This window comes from Dipodomys spectabilis, unplaced genomic scaffold (genome assembly GCF_019054845.1).
Source record: "Dipodomys spectabilis isolate Male_0828 unplaced genomic scaffold, ASM1905484v1 ptg000045l, whole genome shotgun sequence".
In the NCBI taxonomy this organism is placed as follows: domain Eukaryota; kingdom Metazoa; phylum Chordata; class Mammalia; order Rodentia; family Heteromyidae; genus Dipodomys; species Dipodomys spectabilis.
In genome coordinates this window covers 6,905,487-6,928,396 of record NW_024870722.1, presented here as the reverse complement: position 1 = coordinate 6,928,396, position 22,910 = coordinate 6,905,487, and positions in this window count along the sequence as shown.

Here is a 22,910-nt window from a genome sequence, read left to right as displayed (position 1 = left end):
CCAAAATTAGGAGGGTATTTGTTCTTTGCACAACTGAAAGGAGTTTCCTTTATGTTAGATTTTATTGTTGATTCACAAACATTAGTTGTACAAGGGAAGTTTAATTGTGATTGTTCCATACATGCATATAATCTATCGTAATCAAACTCACTCCATCACTGCACTCCACCTATTTCAACAGGTTTTATTATTCTGTTTTCATATATGCAAATGAAGTTTTTGATCATATCCATCCTCATTCACCATTCACTCTGTTCATTACCTCTCTCCCCTCTCATTGGTACCCCCTCCACAGAGGCTATTTACTTTCCTGTCACTCATTTAAAAAATTAATGTGAATTAATTGCACCAAAGAGTTTCACCACAGTATTTCAGATGCGCATATATTTGTGAATAATATTGAGACATAGTGTAACTATGTCTGAGGCTGTAATTAGGAATCTCAGTAGAACCTGTTGACCAATAGCAGGATATTGAAATTGGAAAAGATAAAGCAAGAGAGAGAGATAATCTGATTATGATATAACATATGCTTATCTGAAAGGAGGGGGTGTTCTTAAACAAAATAAAATTTAGAAAGTATTTCTCAAACTGTAATAACATTCCCCTAAAGCAAGGAATAATCTCAGGATTTGGCAGAATACTTTGGAAAGACAGCCAGCTCTGGGCTAGATCATCTTTGGAATCATACTTACTGTTTTATAGTTTGCTAAATTTAGGTATGTGGGACGCATCAAATTAAGAATGAATGTTCTGTAAACTTAGATCAATGTTTGGAGGCTATTTTTAAGGCAGGTTTTTTTACATTTTAAGCAACTCTAAATTGTCTGTGTCTGACAACGTAATGGCTACAACAAATCACAGGGGTAAAAATGATAAACTATAGGCTATCTCATACTGTTGGCCTGAACTTAACTTTAGGAATAATTTAAAAAAAAAAACAGATGAGAACTCAAGGAAATGTCAGACACCGTGGGGGCCTATCTTGAATGAAAGAAAATTGGAGTATTAAAATTTCACATGAACTAAAAACATGTGTGAATGTCAGTTGAGATATGAAAATGTTTTCCAAACTTCATTTCACATATGAAATATTCTGGCTGTGTTTTATAAGTTTCTATCATTGGTATTTTGAGGAATATAGATTTTTAGTTATATTATTAGTATTAGTATTGCCTCTGGGGAATTTGGGCGAAGTTAATTGGTTTTAGAAAATACTAGATTAATGCACGAATCAGACACTAGTGAGAACAATTAGAGATACTAGGATGTTACATTTTTATTGATTTAAAGAGTTTGGCATATTTTTCAAAGACTTTTGAATGTTAGTTCATACTTGAAAAAGCATCTCAAATGTACTTTAAGCTAACGTGGTTTCAAAGGTTTGGGAATCTGGGAGTTGATAGCACTTGGGTTACAAATCTCTCTTCTGGTTTAGCTATGACTAATACCATTTGTTTGGCTGTATAAATCAAAATCAGGTCCCATGGTAATGGTGCTGCTTCAAGTTGCCTAAGTAATAGTTGAAAACTTGAATTGCTGGGTAGAGCTTGGACTAGGCTGCCCTGGGGACCTGCAGACTTCTGGAAGCTCTGAATTCTGTTCAAAATGGTCTAAGGCAGTTAGAACACCACCCATCTTAACTATGGAAATCTTCAGTGTTCTTTTTTTTTTTTTTACCCTTAGGACATCTTACGATGTATACATTTTTTAAAATTTTATTTACAGTTACATAAGAAAGGTAATGAATACATTTCTTGTCAAGCACGGTTACCTTTCCATTGTTGTTCTCCTACACTCTCTTCCCTCCCCCATCTCACTCACTCCTTCCCCTGCCCTCGAAGTTGTAAAGTTCATCTCCAACATAGTGCCTTGTGAGTATCATTGTTGCAATGGGTCATCCTGTGTCCTTGTTTCAGCATTCAGAGTTCTTTTATAAGCCATGATTCTGCTAATTCCTGTGCTAGTCCTAGCCTTTTAACAGTAATATGTTATATTAGTTATATATGGTTGATAAATATTAATTATATATGAATTAATAGACAAGAAATTTAAGGCAGTCTACTGGGGACTACAATGTTAGAGTCAGGGGTTGGCAGAGGTTTTCTGTAAAGGACCTGATACTAATTTTTTTTCTTTTTTTGGCTATTTTGCCCCTCTTCAATCCCGTTGTTCTATGTCAAAAGTTTCCACAGCCAAACCATAAATAAATACATGTGGCTGTGTGCCAATATAACTTCATACAAATAGGCCAACAGAGTAAATTTGGCCTGTGGGCATTGATTTACTCACACCTGTTCTAAGCAGTAGCTTTATGACTGCTTTAAAATATTTTACTTAATTTCTTCCATAGATAAAGAGGATCCAGTTCAATTTGGGGGATTGTAACAAAGTTAATCATCATTAAAACTCATGACAAGGACTCAGGCTTATTGCCATAGTTTGAAAGTATTGTTGTAGCTGAAAGTAGTACTTTGGGATAGAGTAAATGATTTCATTTCTAATCCTCTAGGCTTTATTCTGAGCAAATAGACAGCTGAGGTGAGAAATTAAATGGAGAAGACAATGTGACCTAGTCTTTCTTGGATGAGTCTCAGGGCCCATCCTGTAAATGTAATTATCGAAGCGTTGACTAGATATGGATAGATTGTTTATGAACTAAACAGAGACTAGAGTCAAAATCCAGGAAAAACGTGCTCAGATGCTGGTGCTTGAGGCTCTCAATGCCAAGTAGCAGATGACTTACTCTGTTAGTTGCTTATCTGTTACCTATGCTTTCATCTAATATTTCTGCGCATATAGAGGAAGAAAAGATGAGGGAGGGGACCTCAAACATACAAAGAAAGCCACCTGGGAAGAATAGAGAGGGAAGAGCTACAAGCACCTAAATAAAGGCATGACAAAAACAAACTGAGTTTTAATATCATATTTCATGCTGGCCCAGGGCCTGAATGCCTTTAGACACATTTTCATCTTTTATTTTTCCTCCCCACTTTCAACACAACTTCCCCATTTTGCACCCACTGTTTTCCCGCTTAGTTCTCCCACTTATCAAATCTTTCAGATAATCTCTTCCATATTTTGGTGCCTACTTGGAGGTAAGAGTCTCACAGACTTTTCTGTTTAGTTGACTTGGAACTGAGATCCTCAGATCTCAGCCTCCTGAGTCCCTAGGATAACAGACACGAGCTATAAGAGTGTTAGTGGGACTTCTAAGGGTCATTCTGTTGGAAATTCTGCCCTCTCCTGTTCAGAATCCATGAGTCCTTCTTTGTGAAGATATACCATCATCTTCTCTACTTAAAATTCTAGAACCACCCCAGTAATCGGCTTAGTTGATTAATTACCTTTAATCTCACTACTGCCCGAGTTGCTGGTGTGAATCATCGATCGGCTGTTATTATGATTGTTAAAAAGTATATCTTCTGCACTCTAAAAATTGTATAAAGTCAAACTCTGTAAAAAGTAATTATGAGGGTGAAAGAGTATGAAAACGGTTAAAATAGATCATCAGCAAGTATGAAATTGGAACAATGAAACCTGTTGAAATTGTATTGGGAAGGGGAGAGGGAGGTAGAGGAGTTTGATGGGCAAGGATGTGTGTGATTGGTACATTGAATGCATGCATAGATGTTCATAATGAAATTCTCCTCCATACAGATAATGCATACTAGTTAAAAAAAAAAGAAAAGAAAAATGTCACTCCTTCACTGATCAAGATAAATTGTACTCATAAATCTACACATTAAATTGAAAGTCCTTTGGCCATTATTTAAAGATGATTAAAAATTAAAAAAATAAAGAAATCAGATATCATTGATAAGAACATGCTTAAAATCCAAGGGGCTGTTTGGGTATTCTACTCCATATAAGAGAGGAATCCAGCAAGAGAATGTGTTCAAGTTTTGGTCCAATTAGTGGACATAATATGTACAAAGGAAAACTTAGTTACTTGCATGAGTGAGGAGCTAAAGATAAAGACACAGCAATTACTGAGGGTGAAGTAAGAAACCCGAGACCAATACGTTCAATTGATGTCTTCTTCTTCATGATTAAAATTAAACAGAAAACTAACAGGAAGCAATTAATACAAAATGCATGCTTTATGATAGGGTGACAACTTATAGTAGTAATATGTGTGTAAGTTTATAATTAAGTTATTATTTATTATATAACTGTAAAAATGAAATCACTGTTTTATGTTACAGAGTATGATATGTGATTCCTGTTACAGATTATTTACTTTCATTTTCTATATATTTCTCAGGAAATGGGGATGATGAATTATGTTAAATCAGACGCAGTTTCATTGGTCCTAAAGGCACATCTGGCAATATGGCTACAAGAGATTAGCACATGGTTTTCAGTCTTTGATGAGGATGTCTTTGTGCACCTTTTTGGCAGCTCTGCAGATAATCTGCCCATATACATCTGGTGTATTGCTGTGAAGTGTTGTAGTCAAAGCTCTAAAACACCTGTTACTTGTTACTTTCCTTGCTGAGAAGCAAATAGTTTGAATTTTATCTTATTCATACATTTCTGGTATATTTCGGAGATACTGGGACAATTGCTACAGTTACAAATAAAACTAAGATGTATAGAATGAAGACTTTCCAGGTGCCAGGATAGGCAGTGGACAATATTCACATTAGAATTTAGGTCCTCCACTTTCTAATTAATTGATTTTAAAAAATCATACCTAAAGATGGAAAGACAAAATGGACTAAAAAAAGACAAAAAGGATAATGCACCAGGTAGGAAAACTGAAGTGTAGGAATTGACTTTTATTGGTGAGAGACAGTGATACAGATAATTAAAGGAATAGCAGAGAGAGAGATACATAGAACATGGAAAAATAAGTGTAATGAAAGGGAAGGATTCAACATAGAAAAGCAGGCGATGTGACACACTTATTATCTGAAGTCACTGAGATCCCTTTAGATCTCAGGGGAATTTTTCATATGCCAACACTGTAACCAGATTAATTTGTTAAAGCACTTCGGTCATGTAATTAGAAATTAGATAGAGATGGTTATTTTTGAAAAAAATGTTGACAAGCCCTTTAGTTAAGCTAAGAATACAGAAAGAATAAAATAATTAGAAATGAAAGAAAGAGTATTTCAAGTACGATTAAAATAATTATAAAAGAATAGTAAAAACAATTACATGCCAAAAATGTTGGATAACCTTAATGAAATGGATACATTCCTATAAACATACAACCTGCTGACAATGAATCATGAAGAAATAAAAAAATTGATCAGACTTATAACTAGTGTGATGGTTGAGTTAGTAATAAAAAAAAAGAACTCCCAGATGAAAATAAAAACCAGTACCAAATGGTTTCACTGAAGAATTCTACCAAATATGTAGCGGGAGATGAACACAATCTTAAAAAAAAACTGAAGAGAAGGGAAAATTTCATTATATATATGTTCATTAAGACAGACACTCTGCTATTACAGTAAAAGCTAGTAGAAGAAAATGAAACTATATCCAATATCCTAGATTAAGTTAGAAAATTTTACTGTGCATGCAAAAGAACTGTTCACTAATTAAAAAACGTTGAGCTAAGAATGTTAGGAAGCAGTAGCAAGCGTTGCTCACAAAGCAGAAAGGCTAAGCAGTTTGATCTTTCTCTGGATGGGCTGTGAACATTAACTGTCCCTTACCTATTTCACTCAAGGGTAGGCTAGCACTCTACTTGAGCCATAGCTCCACTTGCAGCTTTTTGGTGGTTAATTGGAGATAAGAGTCTCACAGACTTTCTTGCCTAGGCTGACTTGCCTAGGTCCTTGGATCTCTGCTTCCTGAGTAGCTAGGATTACTCAGGTGAGCCTCTGGCACCTGGCTAAGCATTTTTACTTTTTATTTTTAATTTTTGTTAGCTGTGAGGCTTGAACTCAGGACCTGGGTATTGTCTCTGAGTCTTTTTGCTCAAGGCTAGAGCTCTACCACTTTGAGCCACAGCGCCACTTTCAGTTCTCTTGTGGTTAATTGGAGGTAAGAGTCTCATGGGCTTTCCTGCACAGGTTGGCTTTGAACTGTGATCCTCAGATCTTAGCTTGCTGAGTATCTACAGTGTGAGTCACTGGTGCATGGCTAAGCATCTTTTAAAGGGAAACAGAAGTGCTTTAAGCTGACTCATCTTTAGTTGAGGGCTTCTTACCGAATCATGCTTCCATATTGCATGTTGTGTATGATCATAGCTAATGTTTTCAAAATCAAGACTTTGGCCATGTGGTAGTGGGTGGTTGGCCTTTGAGTATATAATAATTGTGATCTCCATCCCAATTTTTGCTTTCCATCAGTGCAACAAAGAACTATAAAATCTCACCAAATACCAAAATAAGCCAATCACAAAATCCCTAATAAGGCAAAGAATAAAGAAAACTTTGTCTTTCACCAAAAGGAACATTTGCCTCTTGATGTTCACATCTTCTCTTTGAAAAATCAGTGTCATATTTTTTAGGAGTTTCAATGTATGCTTGCTGATTTTGGATTGTCAATAAATGCTCAACTTAAAGAAAAAGGAGTGATTCCTCCAATCCTAGAAAAAAGAGTGATTTCTTCAATCCCAGAGTGATTTAAAATATGAACAGAAAATTTCCATGTAGCTGCCAGTTTCCTAAGAGTTTTCTTTCCTTTGGCAACTTTCACCTGAACATTAAGGCATGCCACTCTAGCTAGAATGCTTATAGAATAGTGCTAAAATATGAAAACCGAACTTAAAGTTAAATCATACCATGACTACATATATGTAAAAATGTGTAATCACATTTATAAAGACCAGAAGTGATTGTCATCAGTATGAAGTGTTTTTCCATACCAGGTGAAAGAAGTCGATAGAATCTATTTTTTTCACCTTTCCAGCTTCTTCAATACTGTTCATTGGACTATTTCTGTTTTGAAAGAGTTTCTTCAGAATAATAACTTTGCTTATAAATATTGTTACTGAGAAAGGGTTGAAATTGTAACTAAGCCTCATAAGATTGTCTTCTGTCCTCAAAATTTCACTGCTCAGTGAAATTATTCATTTTATGTTTGTTAGTAAGAGAGAAAGTGCTACTACCAACTACCACCATCATTTTAACACCAAAGAACTGAGGTCTCAGAAACAACTAGGATATTATTGATGAGACCATGTCTTCATCATGAGCTTAGGATGATTTGCTCACTAACAAAGTAATCTTCTGGGGAGAATAAGGAAAGACTGGTAAGTTCTATGATTTCTTCCTCTAATTGACATTGCCAGTAACGTAGTCATCTACTCCCATCCTAATAAGAGTCTCTCCTACTTATTAAAGGCATTTTCCATACTGTTTCCTATTGTAAAATAGGATCCCAATTCAGTTTAGTTATCTGGTACTATTCTGGGTACTGTTTATATATCCATAAGGGTAAGCACAGGACCAAATTAAAAAAGGGGGCTAAATATGAATGTGGTTGAAGTACTTCAAATGCATTTGTGAAAATAGAATAATGGAACCCATTGAAATTGTTCAAGAAAAAGTGAAAAAGAGATAAGAAAGTAATAGAGGTGCATGTGATCAAAGTGCTTTATCTCCGTATATAAATACATCACAATAAAAATCTCCTCCAATAACTAATATGCACTAATGAAAGAGACGAAAGGAGAGAGAACAAGAGTTGAGACAGAGAGCAAGTGTGAGAGAGAATGAGAATGCAGAAAAAAATTAGATACAGGGTGACCAGTGTGTGTACAAATGGTCTTATTTGACTATCTCAGTTGATGCATAATTGATGTGATGCTTAATCATTACCCTCATTCTTAAAAGCATTGTGATCTGAAAATAAATCTTCCTTTCAACCTTGTTATAAACCATGCTCTGGGAAGGCATTTTCTTTGACCTTTTTCAACTGCATAGTCACAAAAATTATACCTCTCCTGTGAGCCTTGCAAATATGGAAGACACCTATCTCAGGGTGAACATAATTTTGCGGTCTCTGAAGAGGCTGGAGGAACTCCAGTGACTGATGACACCATTAAGCCCTACCTTGGATTTCTTCTTCTATGGATTGATAAATTTTTAAGTTGTCAAGTATGGCGGGTTGTTTACTATCACTCTGGTTGATCAGATGATAGTACTGCGAATATCCCAATAAGTGAGTGGTCCTCTGTTTCTCTACACTTTCCCCTGTGAGTATGAGATCCGTGCACATCAAACTCCTTGACAGTTTGTCTTCTAAGATAGTAACATCCTTGTAGATACGTTGTATTTATAAATTGATGTGTTGAATTGAAACTCCTTTGTTCAAGAACTTAAAGATGAGAAAATTGAAAAAAAATGCCAGGTGCCACTGGCTCATGCCTGTAATCCTAGTTCCTCAGGAGGCAGAGATATGAGAATCACAGTTCAAAGTCAGTCCAGGCAAAATAGTCTCTGAGACTCTTAACTCTAGTTAACTACCAGAAATCCAGAACAGAGGTGTGGCTCAAGTGGTAGAGTGCTAGCCTTGTGCAAAAAAGAAAACCCCAAGAACGGCATCCAGACACCCAATTTCAAGCCCCCAAACAGGCATTACTACTACTGCTGCTGCTGCTGCTGCTACTACTACTACTACTAAATTAAAAATACCCTTAGAAGATACCCTGCCAATTCTATGGCAATCACAATGGTTTCCCGAAAGGAACAATTTCCTATCCTTAAATAAAATCCTAGAGCAAAGCTTCTCAGACTTCAATATATATAAGAACCACACGGAGATCTTGTTAATGCTTCAGCTTCTCCCTTAGCTCTAGGTGGGGCTGAGATTTTACATTTCTAGGAGGCTCTCAGATGCTGTGGCTGTAGCTTGTAGTTCCGATGACCTAGAAGACTCACAGTGTTTAAATTCTACCATCATTTCATTATCTCTATGCATTTTACCTTCCTCTACTGTGAATTATTTGGCTTACTCATTTCCTTCCTACTCACAAAAATCTCAAAAAAAGACAGATGTTTGGTGGCATGCCTGGAAGATACACTGGAAATATTATTAAATGAAATAAATGTTTCTATTTGGTTATAAAAGAATATTCACTTAATTAAGGCATAAATTTGAAAGACTGTCATTACGATTTTCTTGCTATAAAACACCAGGGTGGTATAAAATGGGTGGACTAATAGCTAACTTCAGTCTGATCTTCTCTGGCTTTAAGATCCATCCAATAATTGTGTCTTGCCTAGTGTCTTTCGGTCATCTTTAAAAATTGGATCATTTCCAAGTTCCTTTTCAGAATCAAAGTTCTGCCAACACAATTACCAATATTCAACCATTGTTTTTTAAACTTGCACTTTCTTAGGTAAGAACTTGAGTCAAATAATCAATCCTTTTTTGTTTGTAAGGTGCTTGTTTCTTTGTTTTTGTTTTTGTCTTTCAGATAGCATCATGCACTATTTTTCCAGGCTAATTTTGAATTACAGTCCTTTGACCAATGCTTCCTAGGTAGGTGGGCTTTCAGATGTCCCAAATTGCTTTATAGGAAAGCCAAACCACAGACAATCAGGAGTAATTTCTGTCTTCCACTTCCCAGTAAGCTCTTTCTTCAAACTCTTTGTCAGTTTAATAGAGAACATTTGCATGTCATTATTGCTGTAATTTATATTTTGTTGACTACTCTAATCAATTTAAACTTTTTATTTGTTTATGGGACATATGTATTTCTATTACTGTCATTGTCAGTTTTATTGTGCTTTGTGAGCTTTTAAAAATATCATTTATCTTTTCAATTTGTACATGCCTTCTGAGAAAAAATTAGAATTACCATCAAGCACAAAGACAAAAAGAAGCACCCATTATCTGACAATACAGAATTAAGCACTGTTAGAATCCTGGCAGATATTTTTTCTTTAAATAGATGATAGAAAGATAACATAGATTGATGATAGTTAGATTGCTGATATAGATAGATAGATAGATAGATCTGGGTATAAGTAAATATAAAATACAGATTCACTTATATAGTTTGATTTTTAAATAAAGATTAAAGAAATTGTTTGCAAAATGGTTACATTGTACATACATTTTTGACACACTTAAATTAAAAGTAATATTACAAATATATATTAATTTTTTAAAGATTTAAAATTTTCACTACAGGTAGAATTCAATTGTGTATATGCATGCAATGTATAACTTATATATAACTTATTTCTCATTTAAATAATTTTTTCTAATATTTGTTGTTATGAAAAAATTAGAAATAGAATTTTTCAGCTGAAGTCTACAGTGTAGACATGCAAGTTATTCTCCTAATTACAAACAAAACATAAACTACATATTAAGAAACATAGGCTACATATTTTTATTATGAAAATTTAAAAGGCTATTTAGCACACTCTATTACAAATTAACCATAATTTTTCAAATTTTCCTATTTTCAGAATTTTCATCAATATGCTCATACTCAAGTATGTCTAACTTTTACAACCACTATCTACTTTTATATTTTAGTGAGACCTTTTTTTTTAAATTGTTGGTCATAAGGCTTGAACTCTGGGCCTGGGTGCTGTCCCTCAGCTCTTCAGCTCAAGGCTAGTGCTCTATCACTTGGGCCATACAATCTCTTATTGGAGATAGTCTCACAGACTTTATTGCCCAGGCTGGCTTTGAACCATGATCCTTAGAGCTCAGCCTCCCGCATATCTAGGATTATAGGTCTGAGCCATTGGCAACTGGCAGGATGAGAATTTTTTTTTTAACATACCCTTCACTGATAAATGTTGCGATGGTCAAATTTTCTACATTATGTATACTTGAACATTTGTAGCTCTCTTTCCTTTAAGAGAATCTATAAGGGAAAATGCTAAAGATGTGAACATTTTAAATAATAAAATAATTTCTAAATTACCTTTTCAAAACTATGCTGTCCTTCCACCAACAGTGTATTAGAATGCCTATTTTGTACATAATAATGATCATTCAAAACTTTGTGATGATATTAAAAATTCTGTCCTTTGCTTATTTTCCACTGAAACACTAGTGTCTTGTGGAGGTATTTAGAAGAACGCTCAGAAGGTCAAGGTCTAAACCACTAGCTTTGATGTCACTGGCAGGCTTTTAGAAGGTAAAAATTGATAAACTTAAATCAAAATGTATATTTAACCCTAAATTACTTCCATACTAGCTGATTCAGATTAACTTTTTGTTTCACCTATTTATTTATTTAGGTTTAACGTTTATCCAGAGAGGTGAGCAGAATCTTTAGAGGTGACAACATAGTTCAGAAACTTAAAAACTAAGACTTTGAGATGGCCCAGTGCAATGTAGGTTACTAGTTTATTTTGGATGCTTACTGTCTCTGATTCATTCTTTAAGCAAATAAAATTCACTCTTTATCAGGTGAATAGCACCATAGTAATCACTTAGATGCTGCAGAAGTGTGAAGACACTGAATGGTTGGCTCCTGCCTTTTTCTATCTTAAATGATGCAATGAAACTAACAGATAAGAGGCATCTTAGGGTTTTGACCAGCTACAAAGAACCATCTCAACTTGATTCAGCCACCCACTGGTCTAGATGTTTTACTTTCTACATATTTCAAAGGATAGAAAAATGTAGGTGGGGGTAAAATTTAGACAAGAAATGTAATCACGACCTTACTTATTTAACTGTAACCCCTCTGTACATCACCTTGACAATAAAATTAAAATAAAATAAAAATGTATTATATATTTATGGGACCTCCAGAGTTCTTAAGGGCTAGAATAGTATCATATCCTTGAATACAATGTTTTTTTTTTTTAAATAGCAACCAGCAAATAGACATGGCCGATTCACACATCCTGTGCTCATAAATAGTATATGATTTCCATGATATAAACATATACAAGTCTCAGATATTAACTTCAGGTGCAAAGTATCCCATATGCTTCTTCATTGTCATTGTGTTATTACTTACAGAGAAAAGAAACTGGCCTTGTTAATTTAGAAAAAAGGAGAAATACAGAGAAATATTAAGTAAGATTAAACTTTATGAATTATGAGCCTTTAGTATTTTCCTTCTGACTTTGTTTGGGTTTTGAGTTCAGTTTTTAATCTACAATTGTTGTTCATTGGGGAAAACATATCTATTATTTCCCATGCTTTGAAATTTCAAAAGGCCAATAGCAAATTATAATTTATCAGATAAATAACATGGGGATATTTGACAAAAACCAGTGGATTCAATGACCTTTGAGGAAGCCTGTTACTCTGAGATAATATAGAAAGAAAATATCTCTGAGACTAAACCCAGGCAGACTGGAATCCAGAAATACAGTCCACTATTTAAGCATACAGGCTTCTTTATTTTTTTTAATATTTTTTATTGTTAAAATACTGTATAGAGGGGTTACAGTTACATGAGTAAGGTAATGAGTACATTTCCTGTTGAGCATTATTACCTGCCCTTTTGTTTTTCCCCTACCATCCCGCTTCTAGGATGTCAATAATGTATTAAAAGCATTTCTTGCAAAAATTAGATTCTTTTCAGGTTGAAATGATAAATCAAAACTTTCAGAAATTTATCATCATGCATTTTCTACAAAAGCAACAAACAAAAACAGCTGACTTTCTTTCATTAAACAGATTAGATTTTAAATTTGACAGTCATTGGAAGTTATCTATCATCTATATTTTTGACAGGAAAGCAAGAAAAGGGGTCCTCTGAATAGGGCTTTCCTGTGATTGGGGTAGTTGTCATTACTAGAAGGTTTTGTGTGAATAATAGATGCCAAACATAGCCTGACTCCTCATTTCCAGTCCTTTCTACTTCCTTTGTATCGAATTGCTAATAACTAGCTTCCTCTTTTGTTACCAAAAAAGAATAGCTTTTTTGTTTGCTCACAGAACTGTATTACTCAGTGCTGAGCAATGAGTTAACACAGATGATAACCCGCTCTTCTGGAAACAGGTCCGAATCCTCAGGCACTTCCACAAATAACAAACCGAGACACCTTTTTGTTGCTTTTAAAAGCTGTTTATTAAACCTAGGGAAAAACTGGTTGACTGAAAGAGAAAGGGCCACCCAATGGAGTATTTCCCTGACTGTAGTTATTTATGTTTACTAAATCCTCAGGAGTGATGGTTCATAAAAAAATTTGAGTGACATAATACGTTTTAGACAATGGAACTTAATAAGTATGGCTGACCCTCCCAGTCATCTTTAGTATCAAGGAAAAGATTTGAAAAGCAACAGTGTGAAATAGTAAAAATAAAAAACAAAAACAAAAACAAAAAACCATACATTAAGGACATTTAGTCCTATATTTTATGGACCCCCACAGAAAACCACATACAAGAAAAATCACATTTTCTGTAAAGTCATTTGTCATGTTTTTCCTGTTACTCAGGATGTCTATTGGCTGATATATTATATTATACTATATTACATATAACATGTAATATTTTATACTATATACTATACTCTATTATATATAATATGCAGTATATTATTATATGATAATACATATGATATAAACTATAAAGTATTATAATATATTGTTATATATTCTATATAACATACATAATATTACATATATAATATCAGTCAGGGAGCCACTGTGAATTACAAGGCAGTATTTATAAGAATTCAATCTTCCACAGACTAATAGAGCTGAGGAGGTGGAGATTGAAGCAGGTGGTAGAGTGAGCTAGAAGCCAACCAGACCATCATCACAGTGGACCATGGAGGAGAAGGTCATGAGGGCTTTGAGGAGCTGTGGCCCTGTGTGGCAGAGGCTCCTGTGGGTTAGGGCAAACCATTTGCTGGTGGGGAAACAGAGAGGTGGGAGAGGCAATGCAGAATGGGGAGCAGCGAGGGCAACCTGGCCCCTTTAGCATCTCTGTGTCTCCTGTGACCTCCTCGAACCATGGTGACTTCATTCACAGAATACTGGCTGCTGCTCCACTTCGGCTCCCAAGAATCAAGGGAATTCCTCTTTGGAATCTAGGCAGAGTCGCTCTAGCTTATTTAAGGTTGACACAGCACAAACTCCCACAGAATTTCACTGAGAGAACTGAGACATTCACTAGAAAAGTGTTCTCTCTGCTCTGTATTTTAATCCCCTCCAAGAAATAAGAGTCCTGAAATTATTCGCTTTAGAAAAAAATGATAAGATTTTAGGATATTCTTAAAAGCCTTTGAAGATTGCCTTGACTGATACTTGATGGCTTGTTATTTTTATCCTGAACTTTTCTCACTGACAAATAGTACTCCAGGTATCAAAGGTGGCAGAAAATAAATATTTTAGGGTCAAATTTGCATGTCAGTGATTCCAAGCTCTCTGGATTATATGCTCTGGGACATGGTTTGCCTGCTAAGAATTAATTTCTACATCATCTACTATAGTAAAAACAGTGATTTTTTTCTTCAGTATGGATGGTCCTTTGATATTGTCATTCTCAAATATCCAACAGTTTTTGACTGAATCATGATCATGACATTAATCTGTAGACTCTGAACTTTTCTCTTGAGTCCTGTCTTCTGGAATACAAAGAGAGAAAGATTCACTGGGTATGGAATGTGTTTCCCTAGAAAACAAGTACTTTTAATAATATTAAAAGTAAGCTAGAAAACAAGTACTTTTAATAATATTAATAAAGTAAATTAAAAAATTTCCCATGGAATGGAAAATATTTTTTTCAAAACGGTATCTTATTCCAAGCCACTCAGAAGAATAGGACTTGGTTCTATTTACATTTCTTACCAGAGAAGATGGCTGTAACTTCATGGGGCTTGAACTGTGGTCCTGGGTGCTGTCCCTCAGCTCTTCAGCTCAAGACTAACATTCTATCATTTGAGCCACAGCGCCACTTCCGGTTATCTGGTGATTTATTGGAAATGAGTCTCACGGACTTCCTGTCTGAACTGGCTTTGAACCATGATCCTCAGATCTCAGCCTTCTTAGTAGCTACGATGACTGAGCCACCAGCACCCGATGAAACCAGAGCTTCTTAAACTTACTCCATTAATGGTACTCCCAGTGTTACAGTAATGTTTTCAAAGGGGTCTTGGTCAAAAGTCCTAGCTAATTTACTTATGCATTTAAATCTGAACAATTTCTTTATAATAGCTCATTTAACCTTGGACACATTTTGCTATTATACTCTCAAATGTAAAACTATTCTAGGAACCTCTGAGCACCAATGGCGCCTCCCTGGCTAGTCTGGAAACAGAGTTAGGCTGAGAGCAAAGTCTGGATCTAATTCTCTCTGCTGTCCCACTTTTCCCATGTAAGTTCATTCTGAAAAATTGCTCAATATGATGGAGTTTTAAAAGTATATGCCAATGTGGAAAATAACCCTTTTTAAAATTTTTATTAATGGATGGATTGTAGAGTTTATTCTTGAGAAAGAAGTATCATTGAGTCGTAAGTAACATTGAGTTTTTAACAAGTTTTGAAAAGAACAAGACAACTTTCTAGCTCTTCATGGCACCTTCACTTTCAAACCATAATCTTTAGCAATTTAATTTTTTTTATCATATGTTTTGCGGGTCCTGGGGCTTGAATCCAGGGCCTGGCCACTGCCCCTGAGTTTCTTTGTGCCAGTGCTATACCAATTGAGCTAGAGCGCTACTTTCCAACTTTTTCTGAGTTTATTCAAGATACAAGTCTCACAGACTTTCCTGCCTGGGCTGGCTTTGAACTGCAATCCTCAGATCTCAACCTCCTGAGTAGCTAGGATTATAGGCATGAGCCCTCAGCACCTGGCTATCTTTTGCATTTTATATAAAACTTTAAAAAATTATCTCCCATAGGGATCTCTCTATATCTCTCCTAGTCTCTGTCTGTGTTTTTATCTCTCTCTCTCCCCCCTTCTAATATACACAGACATACAAACATTCTTATAAAGATTTGTAAATGTATAATTAGAGTACTGTACCTTGGCTCTAATTTGACATAAGAAGGATAGAAGTGGTACAAGTTACAATGTGGTGACTGAAGAATTATTCTAAGTGCGTTCTATTCCTTAGGGGGGAAATAATGTATAATTAAGTGTTTGATGTTTTGGGACTCAGGCAGAATTTTCTGCTTCCCTATTTTAATCCCAACAAATGTACTGTATTCCTTTTTCTTTCTTTTTTTTTTTAGGTGGGGGGTTCAGTCGTGGGGCCTGAACTCTGCTCCTAGGCGCTGTCCCTCAGCTCTTCAGCTCAAGGCTAGTGCTCTAATACTTGAGCCACAGCTCCTCTTCTGGCTTTTTTTTTTCTTCTGCTTATGTGGTGCTGAGGAATCAAATCCAGGGCCTCATGCATACAAGGCAAGTGCTCTACCACTGAGCCACCTTCCCAGCCTTGTATTCCTTTTTCTAAAAAAAAAACAATTACACAGATCTACCTAATGAAGTTCATTAGCACCAAATCGCAGGGATGTCCTGACTCATCATGACATTGTAGTATGCCAGACCATGTTTGCCTCATGAAACAATTATGAAAAATTTCTAATCTCCTTTCACTTAAGAGTGTTGACAACCAGGAGCTGGTGGCTCTTGCCTGTAATCCTAGCTACTCAGGAGGCGGAGATCTGAGGATTGTGGTTCAAGGCCAGCCCTGGCAGGCAAGTCTGTGGGACTCTTATCTTCACTTAATCACTAGAATACCAGAAGTGGAGCCGTGGCCCAAAGTGGTAGAGTACTAGCCTGTAGCAAAAGACCTCAGGGATAGTGCCCAGGCCCTGAGTTCAAGCTGCATGACTGACCAAAATAAAAAAAAAGGAGTGATGGCAACAGTGAGGCAAAAAACCCAGAGCAGTCAGGCCTCCTTAGGAAATTACTTTGGAGCTTGGCATGTCAGAAGCCCATAGATGGAATGCAAATAGACACAGGCTCAGAAAAGTAGCATTCACAGTTCCTAGGAGTCATCCTACATATTTCTGAAAAATGTGGAATGCTCCTTAAGGGACTGATTCTTGAAATACATACTATTTTTTTCCTTATGAAAATTCCTTGACTTTCTCTTTTTCCCTTAGGCAACTTAATTCTTGGAGTAATATCTATCTATATCATTACACTAGACTGGAATCAGTAAAGTAATACAATTGATTAGAGCCAAAATCGTTATCTTGCATAACATTTGCACATCTTTATAAGCATGGTGTGTGTGTGTGTGTGTGTGTGTGTGTGTGTGTGTGTAATTCTCTTCAAATTTGAATTTTCCCTATAGTCTTGTATGAAATGGCAAAGATGATTTAAAAGTGAAGGTGTCCTTGTCTTGAAAAGCTGCAAAACTACACCTGCATTTGTAAAGTTTGGATCACTTGTATAAAATTTGTTTTAAAATTAAAAGTTATCGGGCTGGGAAGGTGGCTCAGTGGTAGAGCGCTTGCCTTGCATACATGAGGCCCTGGGTTCGATTCCTCAGCACCACATAAGAAAAAAGCCGGAAGTGGTGCTGTGGCTCAAATGGTAGAGTGCTAGCCTTGAGCTGAAGAGCTGAGGGACAGCGCCCAGGCCCAGTGTTCAGGCACCACGACTGGACCCAAAAACAAATAAAATTAAAAGTTATCTTAAGTGATTTAGTGGTTTTTGCTGCCTAGGGGAAATTTGCAGGTGATTCTTCTAAAACATGAAGAATAATACTTGGGTTAGATTATTGGCTACTCCCAAATACATGTACTGTGTCACACTTCTGGAAAATAGATGGTCTTAAAGTAGGAGACTCTAAGCTCTGAAAGTTTGCTCATTTAATTGTACTTTATCTTGGGGGAAGTGGGCTAGGTGCAGAGGTTGGTCTGATCATTTAAAGAAGCTCTCTCACTCTCTGTCTCTGTCTCTCTGTCTGTCTGTCTCTCTCTCTCTCTCTTGCTCTGTTTGTCTCTTTCTCTGTTGGAATGAGTAGGGATGGAAAGGAAAAAGAAACTTCTTAATTAAAAGATAAGTTATTAAGTGAAGTAAGCCAGGCCCAAAGAAACATAAGTTCCATGGTTTCCCTTATTTGCAGTAACTAGTGTAAGTCTGAGACAAGCAGAAAAGGTCAGATAAGATGATGGTAAGCAAAATGAACCCCAAGATAAGAACACAAGTGGCTTTTTCTTTCTTGCTATTGTTTCTAACATGTTTATAAGGTACTACATGATTTTTATTGTTGCTTTGTATGTCTCTCCCTCATGATATAACCCCTGTTTTCACTGTATTTGATGTTGGTATAATTTGGGGAGCTGAAGGGAAAAAATAAATTGTTTAAATAGGGACACAGGTGGACCCATTGCAACAATGAGATATACAAGACACTATTGAACAATGAACTTTATAATTTAGGCGCGGGGGTGGGGGTGGTGAGGGGAAGTGTGGTTGTAGAAGTGGGAGGGAAGGGATGGTAGGGGAAAAACAAAGGAGGAGGCAACAAAGCTTGATAGGAAATGTACTCATTCCCTTGCTCATGTAACTGTAACCCCTGTGTACAGTAGTTTCACAACAAAAAACTTATTAAAAATTATAATTATACGAAGGCCATGACACTGATCATCAAAGTCTCTTGGGTTTCCTTTATTGGATTAGAGTTCTAATGCACTTCACTGACACGGATTGGATCTGGAGTTTCTCTGAAAGGTTCCCCCGCCTGTTGCGCTGAGAGGAAGTGGGGCCTAGTGGCAGGAAGTTAAGTCACTAGTGACGTTCCCTTTAAGGAGATATTGGAACGCAGGCTCCCTGCCTGCACTCCCCTCCCCCACCCCGCTACAGCCACAAGTTGAGCATCTTCCTTTTTCACACCCTTCCACCACGATGTTCCGCCTCATCACAGGCTGTAAGTAACAATCATGGGCTGAAGCCTCCAAAACTGTAACCCCTAAATAATCCTTTCTTCCTTTAATGTTAATCATGTAGGGTAATTTTATCAGCGAGGGAAATTTGACCAACATAGCTACATTTTCTTTCTTCAATTCCATTCTGTTTCTACGTCTCTGTAGCTCTCTCTGCCGACATCTCTATGTCTCTCTGTGTGTCCCTGCTTTTGTTGCTCTGTCCCTGCCACCGAGTACCACATGGCTTCAGTTGTGTGCACATAACCACTTTGCACTTGCCACATGAGCAGTTGAAGTTAGAGGATCACTTTTCTGTGGCTTGCCCTGCTTTTGCCTGAGTAGGAGAACTATAAATGTATAATCATTGTGAATGTTGTTTCTATGGATTCATTGCATTGTCTGTTTTGGTGAAGGAAAGGGGATGGTCTCTACTCTGTAATTCCCCATGGAAGTATCAAGATCTCAGAGGGAGAAGGAAAAACACAGGTGGAGAGGATAGGGGTGGGGGAGAATAAAAGAGAAAAATACAGCCGTGTTATCCAACTTTTCATACTGCAATTAAATTAAGAAAATTTACAGAGGTGTTTATAAAATTTATCCCACAGGAAAAAAGTGTTATTATATTTACTATGAATGCTAGAATCCCAGAAATATCTTTACAGGGAATCTGAAACTATACCCGAGATGGGTGACAATACTAGAGACTATGTGCTCGGTAAGAGAGAAAGAGATCTAGACCAGGAGTAATGGGATCAGCTGATAATCTAGGGTTACTATGTGAATTTTTCAGGGGAAATACACCAAATTTTAATTATCAGATTACCCTCTTCATTGACACAGTATTAAGACTGCAACTTATTATTTCTATTATTGCCACAGACACTGGTTTCAAATAGAAAACTTGAGGTAGTAGAGCTCAGCTCACACTAATAAGCTGCTAAAACCTATGGTTCATGAGCACTCAGAAAAGGTAAACTTGACCTCTGTAGAGAAAACCTGTCATCCGATAGCACTGCAGAGGCCCCAACTCTATGTACTATATTATTTAAATATAGTTATTGCATAGATGGAGGTTGGTTTACAGCAATGCAGTAGTCCAAACAGCCAATTCATGTTTAATCTTGCTATTATTTCTCTTGCTTTCTCTTTTCATTGATCAGACATGCACAGTAACCTCTCCTACCCACCAGGAGTAAACTAAGGGAGCCTAGTACTTGGAACCAGGCAAGTGAGATGTTAGAGGGAATGGAGTAAGGGGCAAAGCTGTAAAGAGTTGTAAAGTGATGGTGATGAACACTTATCTGCGTTTTGTGTTGGGGAGAGGAGGTAACTGGAACAATTCTTCAAACTATCTCTCTGCTTAGTCTTGGTGGAATTTCCCATATGCCTAATGAACATTTCTCGCCTTGAGTTAATGCTTATTGGAATATCCTTGGTGGATATTCCATCCCTCTACCACCAGCTAGCTATTTTCATGACCTGTTTTTTAGCTGCCTCTCATCACGTCTTAAATCACAGAAGCCCATTACCAAATACTCATAACCATGGGTCCCATTACCCAACCAAGAACTTCTGATGTGATCTTGATCTTTTCCTCTCACGCACATCTAATTTCCCCACGTCAGAGTGGTTGAAAAAGCTTTACTTACAAAAATATTATGATCAGTCTAAGAGGTGAATCAGCTCTCAAGAAGAAAATTAGATGACTATCATGGAGACAGGAAGGAGGCAAGTCAAGGCAATTAGAGATCCCTAGTAGAAGTCAGGAGTCAGGTAATCTACAAGCTCTGACAGTTGGGAACATGACAGGAGAATATAACTGTTAATTCAGCAAACCTTTATCGTCCATTTACAATATTTCAGGCACCTTGATTATAAAGTCTGATCAGTTAATAATGGCTTATACACTTTTGCAAGGGCATTAGATTTCAGAGCACTAAAGGCTCAAAGCCCAAGTGCAGGTACAGGTAGTGTGCGTATGCCTGGCTGAGAAATGTCTGGATTTAACTGAGAACAGACTAAGAGGAACTGTTGGACTGTGGTGTTCCTCTTTTGATCTAAAATCAGGGTTGGCTGTATTGACTTCAAGCATGGATGAGCCCAGGATTCTCTACCTTTAAAACACTTTCAAAGTAATTTTGATGCACAGCCAAGTTATAGACTTACCAATTAGGCAAACAATATTGATTTACACAACAGATATTTCTTAAACATCTGCTACGAGTTTACATCTACAGATAAATTAGAAAGGACTTCTACTCCCATGGAGGTACTAGTCTAATACTCTACAAATTTATTTAACCCAAAGGGAAATTAAACAACATAAAATATATACACATAGAGTTCAGAAAACAACGAATTTACTGATGAAATTTCAGGACAAGCATTTGAGCTGGAGTTTGAAGGATGATTTTCATTGAAGTTAGTTTTAATAGCAATACAATATTTATATTTGAAGTATTATAAAATATAAACGAAATTAATATATACAAAACAATTACCCGATATGTATATATTGATGTAGGCTTTCAAGCTATCAAAATAATGAGTGAGGACGTAATTTGATTTATTTCTTTTTATAAAATTAGAATCTTTTGTTTTCATGATGGTTTTGTAATTTTTCCTTCAAAATATATATCATGGGGGCTGAGAATGTAGCTTAGTGGTAGAGTGCTTGCCTAGCATGCATGAAGCCCTGGGTTTGATTCTACAGTACCACATAAACAGAAAAAGCCAGAAGTGGTGTTGTGCTCAAGTGGTAGAGTGCTAGCCTTGAGCAAAACAAAGCTTAGGGACACTGCCCCAGGCAATGGGTATATATAATGGATATCATTCTTTAAGCATTAGCATTAACTTACAAATTAGATTTTATTGCCTAAATACATATAATTGCAATTCATTTAACTATTATAAAATATTAGAAACTTGGAACTGGTCTTGTGTGTGTGTGTGTGTGTGTGTGTGTGTGTGTGTGTGTGTGTGTGTGTGTGTGTGTACTAGTACTGGAACTTGAATTCAGGGCCTTGGTGCTGTCTCTTAATTTTTCACTCTGCTACTAGAGCCAAAACTCCACATCTGTTTTTTGTTTGTTTGTTTGTTTGTGTTTTTGGTTTTTTTTTTTGGTTAACTGGAGATAAGAGTCCCATGGATTTTCCTCTCAAGGTTGGCTTCAAACTCTGATCCTCAGATCTCAGCTTCTTGAGTAGCTAGGATTACAGGCATGAGTCACCAGAGCCAGGCTGTTTTTTTCCCTAGTACAAACATGCTAGTAATCAGTGGTGTGGTTCTGTTGAAAAGATAGGGCAAAACGGGAGTGATAAACTGTAAAGAAATATGGCTTAACAGTTAGACCACTAATTACCTTGATCTACTGTGGTAGATCAAGGAATGCAAGCCTCAGGAACCTTTAATTTGGAGCTATGGATAGACTCTGACATTTTTTGTGTGTGAATTCCTAAGAGCTTGGGGGCCATTCTAGTATCATTGCCAATATTGTTTGCATGGTTTATACTGCTGTGTAGATGGGAAATTGTTTTATAGAAAAACAAAACCACTGGGTTTTCAGGATTTACCACAGCTTTGCTGAATGTACTTCCATGATGGAAGGTGTGTCCATGGCTACTCTGAAAGAGAGGGTCCACATGTTCAGTACCCAGAAAATCCAATGCTGTTGTGTCTAGTTCTGCATGCACTCTGTATACTACAAACACTTAAAAGCTACATGAAAGTGGACAGCTTTGTGCTCTTTTCCCCCTATAGAACAGAGCAACTATTCATTTAGTTTTCTTTCTCCCACACAAGAACGAGCACTTCTAAAATGGCGGTACCTAAAAAGCTTCTTGAACCATGATGAGAAGGAGGTTGGGGTATTCCTGGGGACAATCAGTACTGCTGTTCTTATTTGGGAAGAAGTTTCATGATCATCCCTTGAATTTCCTCTCACACTAGGAGTCATTATTATTCTGGCTCTCCTCCTGACATTTTTATGACTTTGTTTATTTTAATACATGGTTCGTTATTTGTTTTGGAACAGCCCTCCAAAATACTCCTCCAAATGCCACTTCAGCTCAGCCAATGAGATGTTATATCATCTCCTTTGTTGTCACCTCTTCCACCTTGGCCAAACTTTTCATGCTGTTGAAAGAGTCAAGCTTTCTGAGAGCACTTCTGGACCAACACATT